The sequence below is a fragment of the Amblyomma americanum genome, chromosome 1 (genome assembly GCF_052857255.1).
Source record: "Amblyomma americanum isolate KBUSLIRL-KWMA chromosome 1, ASM5285725v1, whole genome shotgun sequence".
NCBI classification, from domain to species: domain Eukaryota; kingdom Metazoa; phylum Arthropoda; class Arachnida; order Ixodida; family Ixodidae; genus Amblyomma; species Amblyomma americanum.
The window spans coordinates 330471288-330480247 of record NC_135497.1 but is presented as its reverse complement, the minus strand read 5'-3'; the positions used below and the strand labels follow the sequence as shown (position 1 = coordinate 330480247).

The window sequence follows — 8960 nt, the reverse complement described above, 5'->3', positions numbered from 1 at the left end:
TATCGTCTCCTTCGTGGCTTTAGAAGAGAACAATGCATTTCGTAGACAGAAGACAAAGGGAGGAATTCCCATCGCGCCACGCGCTAAGCCGTTGTGAGGGTGTTAGGCTCCCTTCATATCTGTGCTCAGTCACAAGACAAAAAAAAATGTTGCTCACCAGGACAGCAAGGCATACTCGCAATCCACATCGGTCGAATGCACGCTCGTTGATATCACGGCCTCATCGCCGGTTTTTATGACCGCTCACCCTCCGCACCCCAGCACTGGTTACTGCACCCTTGTATTTTATAACGTTAAGCAAAGCGCATTCTCTAGCTTGAGCGTGAGCGACTGCAAGTGTAGCGGCACAAACACAACGGAGGTATACACCCTTGCATCGAGTCACATGACACTCCAACTGTTGTAAGAACTTCGCTCAAACCCACCCGTTGCTGAGAGTCGCGTTCGCACAACGGTAAACGAGCGGTGAATTTTTCCCACGGTCGCGACGGGAAGAGGTCTATTGTCGCCTGGGTCTCCTTCACGACTGTGGCGTGATGCTGTGGCAGTCTGTTGCGCAGCTGCACTGGAGCTTTTCCTTCTTCCACTTGAGGTCCGTAGCAGTCGAAGCGTTAGAGGAGCCCAACGAGACCAATTGCGATGAGTCAGTTTAGTCCAGCTTGATGCAAACACCCAATTTCTAAGCGAATGGAGTAATAATAATAATTGGTTTTTTGGGGAAAGGAAATGGCGCAGTATCTGTCTCATATATCTTTGGACACCTGAACCGCGCCGTAAGGGAAGGGATAAAGGAGGGAGTGAAAGAAGAAAGGGAGAATAGGTAGCGTAGTGGAGGGCTCCGGCATAATTTCGACCACCTGGGGATCTTTAACGTGCACTGACATCGCACAGCACACGGGCGCCTTAACGTTTTTCCTCCATAAAAACGCAGCCGCCGCGGTCGGGTTCGAACCCGGGAACTCCGGATCAGTAGTCGAGCGCCCTAACCACTGAGCCACCGCGGCGGGGCATGTGAACGGAGGCAACAATTCATATCCTGAGCACTGCTTGGCCGCCTCAGCGTTGATGTTCGTGCCAACTAGGTGGCGATACGAGTAGCGGCCAACTTAATTGCAGGTTGCCGATGTCGAGACGTAGTTAAGCACGTCCCAGCGCTCCCACAAATGCCGCGAACCGGTGCTTGCGCACCCGGTCGTGCGTAACGAGCAGAAATGTCACTCGTACGTCGATGGGAAGCGACTGCGGCATGCGACACGACGTGCGCCAATCGAAAAGTGGATTCGTTCGGTGCCTCGTGATCTATCAGCTTGATCTGCTCGCAGTTTGAGCGAGCTATCACCAGCATTTGCGCCGTCATCGATGCTGCACCCTCTTCGGAAGCGCAGCCGTATGTATCGAAATGGAACGCCTGTTGTGGTTTCCTCCCTCCTTAGCTGTTTTTCACATAGTACTAAACGTTTCAATCACGTCGCGAGTGGCAACAGCGTGGCGCATGGCCTGTGCAGAGACTTGTGCAGAGTCTAAATGGGCGTCGATGGTGTGCTTGTGCGCGTGTGTGATGGTTGTTTATGCAACAGAGATTTCCTTTTGGAAAACGCAGTTTTTATTTGACTGAATGCGATGACGGCGGTATGGATGGCACATTTGCACAGCGGTTGCACATAGATGCGCTAATTTTACTCCTGTTACAAAAGCAGCTGCCACGTGGCTCCTGCGTAACGCGCGATGTGGGCACGAAGCTTGCGAATTTCTGCCAGAAAATACGTCGATGTCTGGCAGCAGTGTCGTTCGGCGCACGTAAGATCACAATCACAACTACGTACGGTGCCTTGACATTAGCGTCATTGAAGCACCCCGACCAAAGTTTTTAGATTAGGAAAGTTGGAGATTTGCCACCGGGATGCGGCCCCACTTCCGTTGCCGCTTTCATCTCAAAGAGTCGCGAGCGCCATCTCTAGGATTTTGACAGTTCCACATTCGTTTCCTTGGCTTGTCTTCGCCGCCGCAAGGCCCATTGTCTGCGCTTGGTCACGTGGACAGTTTGCTGCATTACTGGTCTAGGCTGGCTCGCGCCTCGCATCGTCTGCGCCGGGTGCGGCTGCTTCAAGCCGCGCTCGTCTACGTATTGCTCTACGCCTGCGGTACGAGAGGCTAGGATGCCGTGGGTGTAGTTTTTGGCTGTTCATCTTGACCGAAACTTAAAAGCTCTTCTTTCCGCGGTTCCACGCGTCAAAATCGGAGAAACACGACGTGCCGCTTACCCCCTCGTCGCTTCGGTTCCTCGCGTGTGTAATATGTGGTTGTGCAAATTAGTCTTTAAACTTTCCTCTGCTGATGGGATCACTAAAAGTTAGGTGCATGTAAATAAAGGTAGAAAACGTAGCGCAAAAACGACAGGGACACAGAAAGACAACACACACAGCGCTAACTTCCTACAAAGATTTATTTCCCAAGGGAAGGGTGGTTTTTTATACATACTAATCATACCACTGTCAAGTCATGCGCTAGCAAAGCATATCAGTCAGATATGAGAGCTCCTTTCGGAACCGAGCGACTAATTGAAGGGGAATGGATTTCCTTGTTGGAAGATGACTGTGTGAGTAGCCCTTCTGTCGCTCTGTTGCCAAAGAAGCTCTCATATCTCTCTGATACGCTTTGCTAGCGCATGGTGTGATAGTGGTTGTATGATAAGTCGGTATAAAAAACCACCCTTCCTTTGCCTAAAAAAAACCTGTCTTGGAAGTTAGCGCTGTGTGTGTTGCCTTTCTGTGTCCCTGTATTTTTTGTGCTACGTTTTCTACCCTTGAAATGAAGCAACAAGCCCAAGTGTCTACCTTTCTGTACATAAAACCTGGCAAAAGCTTGCTAATACACTAAATGCTTATTCTTCCTTTTTTTCTTGCGGCGTACGCACTTTTAATTTTTCCTTCAGCCACTTTCTCTGTTTTGATGCGTCGAGGTGAAAAAAATTCAGGGTGCACTTTGTTGACCGAAAGTGCGGTGAGGCGAAAGCATTTAGCGCAGTGTTGCTGCTTGTGTTACTGATGTTTGGTTAAGATGTTAAGTACAAAATTGTTTGTGAATATTAAATGCTGGAGACACTGGATGGCGTTTGGGAGGCATCCATCTGATTCGACGCCTTTCCGCAAACACTCTCCAGCGTCCTAGAAAAGGAGAACTACATATACGTCGGCAGGAAGTAGCGTAGTTGTTAGCAGGCGCAGCTGCGGAACGGAGGGATGGTGGTTCAAATGCTGTCGTGCACAAATATTTTTTGTTATCGAGTTGAAGAGTGCCACGGACGGACGGACGGACACCGCGAGAATGATACATTAAAGGCTTTCGCCGTAATATAATCGTCCTGGTGGTTGAGGCATTTTCTGTAAGTAAACTGATCGACACTGGGAGCACGGTAGCTTTTTTCTTGAAAGCGTATCAAATACGCATGTGATAAGCTGTTTGCCAACGCGTCTTCAAAGTGCCCGGCTAATGTTATGGTTATAAATGCAACTAAGCCGTCTTGTTTCATTAATGCAAAAGAGATGAAGGCGAAAGTTGCGTTTGTGTTCATTATAAATACGTTTCTGTGCGCACGCGAGTCACCGTCTGCTGACGCTCCTCAAGCTGGAAGTAGCAGACGACGCGCCGATCTGGCGCGCCGCCGCTGTTTTCCAACTGCCCTTATATTAAAACGTTGACCCCGACTACAAGGCTACACCCGCGCCATCCCTTGACTGAGTCCTGCGGCGCCGCGCGGATGCAGTTCACCGGCGCACAGACTGATGACGGAACTATGCGTGGGGAACATAAAGGGCGCGCAGCTTGACAAATTCTATCTGCGTCATCCGTTCTAGCCGTCCGTCATTAACTCCACTAACTGTTCAGCTTCTTATGAGCCTTTGAAGTCTACTTCACTCTGATTATTATATTTAGTGCCTCCATATTAGGGTGTGCAGTGCGTCTTGGACAACCGCGTCGAAAGCTTGACTACGTTCCCTTAATCCTCTTCTTTGATGATGATGACGATGAATTTTTATGGCGCAAGGGCATCTGAGGCCAAAGAGTGCCATGGCACAAGGTATTTTCGATTTCTCAAGGTTGGGTCAAAGACCCATTTCCCAAGCATTTCACCCTAAAGAAGCCGAGCACCAGACCAGGGGAAAGCTTGTACCCATTGTATCATCGGTGGGTAGCCGGCGGCACTGGGGATCGAACCCCGCATGCAAGGCAGATGCTCAACCACTCGACCACCGCTGCTGTCCCCTCTTCGTTCGTTTCTCCACCGCCGACGACAACGTTGTCCTAACACTGGTTTTCGTTCTTTCCTAAACTTGCTTGAAAAACCTAGCAGTTCGTGCAGGTCAATATCTCCATATATTTAGACCTTTTAATGCAAAAATTATGGAAGAACGGAGTGAAGAAAGAATAACTGCTGCACTGCACCAACATTGCGCAAGTGCACCAACATTGAAAGCGCACCTGAAAAACGGCACAATTCTGCGAATTCGAGACAGTGGACAATGAAACTAGTCTACTTTCTCAAGTTATTAGTTTTCTCATAAGAGGTCCCGCTGCAGTTTCGGGACCTCTTGCTGTATTAATTTTTCAATTCAGTTTTTGTATTATATATGTCTTTATGATTAATAATAATAATAAAAACTGAAAGCGCAAGTTCTGTATACTAACTAGGAGGGTTCTATTGTTGGCGGAAGTAGCGCAAAATGTAGTTGTTCTGACTCAGACAGACAATCGCATTTCATTTGAACTGACAGAAGCCATCTCTTTCTGGCGTCCCGTTGCAGTTTGAATTATGTTATTCGGAGCAGTTTGTTCTCGTCTACTTTACTACTGCTTTTCCACTATATTGTCGAAAAAACTAAGACGTCTCTTTGGTTGTGTCACTGTTTTCGCCATAATGGTAGCGGCTGTCACAGTTTTGTATTAGGCGCATGAGGTCTCTCTATAGTAGGACAAAATTTAAAAAAAAAGCAGCAGTTGCTAACAACGGGCCACGGTCTGCAGCGTCCTGTATTCCGCTGACCAATCACAAAAGACAAAAAAAACAGCTTTTAGAGTTTAACTATATCAAACAACCCAGAGGCATCAGATTTCTTGGGCACAGCGGAATTCTGGCTGTCGGTCCCGAATGTGGGAGAACTTAAGTTGATCCTACTATATAGCGCACGTGCATTCCAAGTAATCGCCTGTGTTGTCAACCTGAAAGCCATTAGACTTGCTTTAGTATTTGCTTTGCTAGCTATGTGAGCCGGTTGTCTGGCGAAACAAGTGTCATCAGTCTAGTGAACCAGTGAGAGCTTGTAGTATTCATTGTCTGTCGCGAAAAACGAAATGTTTCTCAGCACAGAAAGGTCACAGTAATCTCTCAGACGTGGACTAAGGGGCCTAAATGTTCGCAGTCACGAATTCACTCGAAATAAAAAATCGACGCCTTATTTGCCAAAAAACCTGCGATACATTAGTCTCGTACCGCAACAGGGAATCTTGAAGGGCTCAACGATATAAATAAATATTTTTTTTGTGCCTCAGATTTCTCCCGTGCAAAAGTTCCTGCGAAACGAGTGCTTGCAGGCTGACTTGCAGCGGTGTACCCGTGCCCCTTTCTCCTTGCTACGTTTGTCCCGCAGGGATGCCAGGTTATTGTACGTAGACGCGCTGCCTGCTGTCAAGTGGCAACACGTTGGCGGCAACGCGGCATGTATTGGTGTAATATAGAGACTGGAGCGGTACTATACACAGAGCAGAACACACAGCTCACTCGCTAACACTCAAATGGATATTTATTGGAGGAAGAACACCATAAAAGGAGAAGTCATCCTTGACACACGAACAAAACATAAACCAACAAAGGAACGAGACCTTGCACGAGGCACCCATAAAGCCAATCGCATTATCATGCAAGTTCATAGAAGGAATGCTTACACACTTCCCATCGCGCCTTTTTGTGTGGACAGTTTTAGGGTCTCACTTTTGGAATCTGATTAGCAAGCTTGAAAGGAATACCATTTTTTCCAAACTCGCGATGACAGAGACACGTTTTGCTATGGGGAGCCAAGTGCACATTCGTGTTCGACCGCAGTGAATTTCTGTGTTCTCTTAGTCGTGTGTTTGCATCCCGCCCCGTTTTGCCCATGTACACTTTGCCACACGACAGCGCCCGTCTGTTAACAACACCCTTCGAACACTGCTCAAGCAGCACGTGTGCTTTGGAGAGCACTTCTGTTTTTTTCTCCGGGGGTCTTCAGTCCGGTCCTTCTCTGTTCTTTTTGTGTATTTCGTCGGCTGTGCCACAATCATGTGTTCATGCGATGACTTGTAGCTCCCAGGAACAGGTTAGAAGACTCTAGCAGGCATTCTTCACTGCATATATTGTTAAGGTTGCTTATGTTAAGTTACTAAAAAAGTGGAAGTCAGCAGCCTGGGACCCTAGGAATGCAGAACCTCAAGAAAGCAAATTCTATCAGTTATACTAGTTTTTCAGATAACTGCGACCGGCTCTTGGCAATCAGAGTAACAAAAACGTGATACGTGAGCACCTTTGCCTGTCTTCAGTGCATGAGCAAAAAGATATAGGCAAGAACGGCGCGGCTACGGGTACGTACCATATCTGTGACGTGTTATCGCCTGAAGAGTGATTGATTGCCCAGAAACAGCAGTGTATCTTAAACAAGGTGACAGCAGACATTCGTTTTGATAATCCCCCCCCCCCAAAAAAATAAAAAACATTACCACGTTGTTGTTTGCTGCGAGCCCCACAGTTATCTTGAATATTGGTGCTTTTCGGTTTACTGCGTTTTTTTTTTCATATCGCTCCCAGCGGGGCCGGCGAAGAGCAAGAAATCGTAGTGCACGAGCCATATTTTCTCAGGTCAGCAACAAGAAATGGCTGGGGAAAAAGTAGATGTAAAACTTTGGATGATGACTTGCACCAAGCAGAGTGCAGAGGCGGCTAGGTAATGTACGGCTCTTTTGAACGAGGGCAAGCGCGTAGTATATAAACAAGAAGTTAATGCACTGTAATAAAATCTGTCAATGGCATGGGCTGACTATGACACCTACTGTCGTCGTTGCTGGCTATGCATAAGGGAAACGGCTTGTACCTGCTGTGTACGGTATGGCCAATAATACGCGGCGATGAAATGGTACAAAAAAATGGCTGTGGTTTAGCTCTGGTTAAACTTGGAGTGACGCGATAGCTACATCTGACCGAGTGGCTCAGTCGAATTGCAAAGTCAGTCTTTCGCCGCTCCGTTCCGCTGGGCGTTCCGTCTTCATCTTCGTCCCACTTGAAACTGCACATGCGCACAGCTGTTGCGCGCCGCGCCGCCGGCTGTTCCGCACCACGTGACCAACCACGTGACCAGTGGCCGCACCACGTGATCAACCCACGTGACCAGCCACGTGACCAATGGCGCCGCCGCGGAGCTCCACTGGTGAAACGCTGAAGGGTCGAAGAGGGGGCGTAGTTTAGCTATAGCTACAAAAGTAAGCTTCCAGGGTAGAAATACAAACCCAATGTCATAAAAGGGACAGACGATTGAATACTGTTAACGGGCATATTCGGAGCTCCGCAGCTTATATTGCTTCTCTGGCGCTCTTGCGGCCTACATCCCTTCGATCACGTGCGAAGAGCTTCTAGGCAACCACCGCACTTCTTCGTCCAAACGCTGCCAACTTGCGCTTGCTTTGCGTCCCCGGCGCTTGTCGCCTGCGCGTCTGCTGTGCCAGGAGAGCGGATTGCCGCACCTGCATCATGCTTCGCTTTCGGGTGCGCGTCGCAGGCCAAGGTTTAGTCGTGGCGGTGGAAAACAATGCAGAGCGTGGACACACTGACCGAAATGTTAAGCTAAGGCCCGAGTTCCTTTTCAAGACCGTCGGCATGCGTCATTTGTAGGTTGTCCATAAATTAACACTCCTCGTTGTTTTCTGAAACATTGTTTAATAAATATTTATGCGATTAACAGAGAATACCACCACATATCTGCCGGATCTATATTGCATTTCAGCGTAATCTCCGTCAACGATAATAGCCTTGCTCGTGCGGTGAACGAGGGCATGCATGCCTGCTTTGTGCCAGCTGTTTTCCTTCTGGTGCAGCCGTGCCTTCACGACGCGAGAAAAGAGATGGCGAGTGAAGGCTCTAGTCATATGCTGAAGTCTGGGCAGCGCATCTTTTAGCCGCCCGAAAACAATGAAAATCAGGAGATGCTACCTCAGGACTGTATGGCGGATGAGGCAGCGCAGTCGACACAAATTTGGCAATCACTTCTTTTGTTTTCAGGCTGGTGTGAGGGCGGGTGCTATCGTGATGGAGAAAAATCTCCCTCGCACCTTTTTTATTTCGGACACGGTGGTAACGCTGCTTTAGCTTCTGCAGGGTTTTTCGTGAATATCAGTATTTACTGTCTCCCTCTTAGGCAGCGCATCTACAAGGAATACTGGATCAATGTCCCTCAAAATAGTGACCACGTCTTTAGCGAGCCGACTCAGTAGCCTTGAAATTTCGTATTCTTGGCGAACTTATATGGCACCATTCCATCGATTGCCTTGCAGCGCCACCACATGGACTGGGGCTTCAAATGAAGGGGAGGTGCCGGACACGCTCACAGTGGAACATTTAAGGCACACGGGCAGAGCGGACGTGTTGTTGGCTGGTCGCCGCCTCTCATCGCGCCTCAAGTCATCTCAATAAATGTGGGGCCACGTCTAGCGCACACAGTGTTTTCGTTTCTGGCTCAAAGTGATTATTAGTGGTTGTTTCGAAACCCACCGCATAACATCCACCGGTGCAAATGTGTGCAAGCGTCCTCCGGGCCGGTGCCTGGACTCCTCACGGATGTGCGCTTGGAGGAGGCTGCACCCCCGGTGCGCCTTTTTTGGGGAAAACCCAGTTTTGAACACGTCGACCTGCAAAGGTGGTTCGTGTTACCGGGATTGCATGG

At 48.6% G+C, this 8960-nt stretch overlaps 1 long non-coding RNA gene across 1 annotated transcript; it reads left to right on the top strand.

Annotated features, from left to right (window-relative positions):
• The first annotated feature begins 211 nt into the window (after positions 1-211).
• LOC144099318 (uncharacterized) lies at positions 212-8679 on the top strand. The gene is made up of 3 exons (XR_013307374.1): positions 212-402; positions 5548-5654; positions 8572-8679. It is a non-coding gene; the product is annotated as an uncharacterized LOC144099318 (long non-coding RNA).
• Positions 8680-8960: the final 281 nt, after the last annotated feature.